The sequence below is a fragment of the Alligator sinensis genome, unplaced genomic scaffold (assembly GCF_000455745.1).
Source record: "Alligator sinensis unplaced genomic scaffold, ASM45574v1 scaffold274_1, whole genome shotgun sequence".
NCBI lineage: Eukaryota > Metazoa > Chordata > Crocodylia > Alligatoridae > Alligator > Alligator sinensis.
The window spans coordinates 35,323-38,499 of record NW_005842124.1 but is presented as its reverse complement, the minus strand read 5'-3'; positions in this window follow the sequence as shown (position 1 = coordinate 38,499).

Here is a 3,177-nt window from a genome sequence, read left to right as displayed (position 1 = left end):
AGCAACGCGCCTGCTCCCAGCGACCCCCGCGGCGGCCGGCGGGGCCGCCTCATGTCAAACGCCGAACACCGCGCCCAGTGCCCCGCCCTCCCTGCGAGGGGCCTGGAGCATCGCGCATCATCAATGCGCGACTGCAACCGCCTGCCGGGGGATGACGTAAAAGGGAGGGGCGTTCTAGCGTCAGACCCCGTAGGGATTTGCTGCGGCTGGCGGTGAACTCTTGCGAGACTTTGTTCTTGTTTGTGGGCGAGACCCGTGAGCTACGTGTGGCTTGTGGGAGCGCTAAGGACAAGGCTCGGCTCCGACCACGGCACGGGCAGGGCAGGGCGCTTCCTCCCGAAGGCCCGGTTTAGTGCAGTGACAATCCCCCTTGCTTGTGCAAAACACTCTGCAATGTCCCCCAGGTCGCCCTTAACCCCTGTTACCCCGTTCTGTGGCCTTTCACGAAGGAGGCAGGGCAAGGTCAGATTAATGTCACTAATCCTCAGGGATCCTGGTTTTTACTGTTGAACAGTCAGAAATTCTCTGATTTAAAACCCCTCTCGGAAATTCTCTGAATAAAAAACCCCAAATCCACGTTTATCCACAATTAAAATTAAATGCCACTATGTATACAGGTAACTACCTGTACATTGAACACAATGTTTTATTGCTATGTTTACAATTTTAAAGCAAGTTGGAAGCCTACTAGTGCCTCAATCATTATAATAAAATAAATTCTAAATACCTATACATTTTAGCATTTGAGCTTGGGTTTTTATCATGGACAAAAATCAGCTCCCCCGGCCCCCTCTGCTCACCAGGACAAAGGTCCAGCTGCAGCTGTCCACCCATCTCCACTGCTTTGTAGCACTAAGCAGCCCTGATATGCTGGTGCCATGCCCGTTCCATTGCCCCGCATGCCCAAGCCACAGCCCCACGCGTCTTGCTGGTGCCCCTCACTCTGAACTGACAGCCCCCTGGCCCTGCTGGTACCTCTCACTTCTGACCCACAACCCCCAGCCCTGCCAGTGCGTCTCCTGACTCACTGCCTTCCCACCCCCAGTGTCAGGAGGGAAGTGGGTGTATGGGGAAGGTATGGGGCAGCCCACAGGCAACATGGCACAGAGAGGTGTGGAGGCCAAGGCAACACAGCAGGATGGCACCCAAGATTTCTGCACCCACAGTGGGGCATAGGGATGCAGCAGGGCCAGACCAGCTCTGGGTAGAAGCTGCCCCAGTGGCCCAGTGGATGGGACCCAATGCAGGAGGGAGCCATGCCATGGTGATGTGTGCGCGCCAGCAGCAGCAGCATGGAGTTGTGCTCCCTGCTGCTGCCAGGCAAACCAGGGGCTGCTTGGCAGCCATGACAGCACTCCCTCCCACACTGGGCCACGGAGGTGGTTCCTGCCTGGAGCTGGTCGAGCCCCATTGCAGTCCTGTGCCCCGCTGTGGCTACAGAAATCTCGCAGGCACATGCCCTCCTGCCTGTGCCTCCACCCCCCTCCTTGACTTACCTGGAGGGAGTTGCGGGAGCTGCTATCTACCACTGCCTGGCTGCCATGTGCATGTGTGCACACATGCACTGGAGCCCCCTGCCTGATCACTCTCCCACCCCAACCAAGGGGAACCTGCGTTTTCTTGCAATTTTCTCCTTTAAAGAGAAATCCACATTTTTCTGCAGCAAACAGAAAACCTGGGTCCCTGCTAATCATGAAGGAAGCAAGCACAAGTAGCCTAACAGTCTGGAGCTAAACTGAAGCCCCACCAGAGACAGCTAATCTCAAGGGCACAGTTAAGCTCAGAAAACATGAACAAGTATGTTTCAACATCTACACTCTACAGCTACAGTTAGCAACTAGTGTTTTGTTTTGGCTTCTCAAGATGGGTGTTACTTATTTTGTGGCTGAAGCTTGAGAAAGTGTTGCCAGCCTCCAACTCAGTTCAAAGCCTCAGAGATATTAGAGACCTGTGTTATTTACCAGGTAAGGTCAGGTTTGGATAAACCATTACAACTCAGACCTTGGAGGCATATTGTAAACATTAGAAATTATGCATGTTTTTGTAAAATCTTCACAGGTGTTTTGGCCCTGTATTTCTTGCCAAAATATTCCCTTTCTCATATTTCCCCACCCTACAGTGGTGTAACTTGCTTGTATATTGTAGGATGCTCTTTGAGGATGCTTTGGGAGTAAGATGGCTATTTATGCATAAATGGAATAAGTATATAAAGAATTATTTTTATCTGAACAGTTCTCTTTCTTTCATTAAGAACCTTCAACAATTCAAGGTCCGGATATTGTTGTTCCAATGTTGCAAGATGGACTCCTAGTTTAATGTATTGGGTTGCAAAATATATTTTTTTATGATTAAATATAGCTTTTTTAAATGTTGATACACTGAATTCCTTGAGCGATATAAAAGTATTTGCCTCTGAAAACCTAAATTCTGGGCAATGAGATTCCACTTTGCTTCAAAGTCTGGGTCAGCCAGTGTTACAGCGCCACTTTTCTATATTCCAAGAATAGGAAATGTTGGATATCTATTTTGGAGTTGCCATCTCTCACTGTTTGACTTTAAGTCTTGGGATACAGGCATGAATCCAGCACGGTACAAGTGCATCCTCCCCCCCAACCCCTTTGATTCCTGCTCCACCTGAAGTTTAAAACTAATTCCCTGGCAGTGGCAGCAATAGCTCTAGGCCAGTGGTTCTCGAACTTTTTGTATCAGGACCCATTTGTAAACATTGATTTTTTTTTTTTTATTAAGAAAATATGAAATATATATTTATCTCTCCACACCGCCTACTTTTGTCAATATCTCACAATAAACAATATCATACATGAATCAATAATACATGACACGATCATGGGAACTTCCCGTCTTCTTTCTCCACCACAATTCCTTCACAATTGGATCACCAGATCCTCTTTATACATAATCATCAATTCAATCCAAGACAATACATTTTGCTCTTTTCTCATACAAGTTCTTGGGACACTTTCAACATTTATAATACATCCTCATATTTTACACAATCTTTCCCTGTGGTCTCGTATTTTCCTTCTTTTTATTTGCCTTTAACACAGTTTCCACACCTCTTTATTTATAGCATACACAATTCACTTTTGTTTCAGTAGTACTGTTTTCCCCACTTTCTGTTTTCACCTTTTCCTTTCCCTGATTCCCGACGCATTT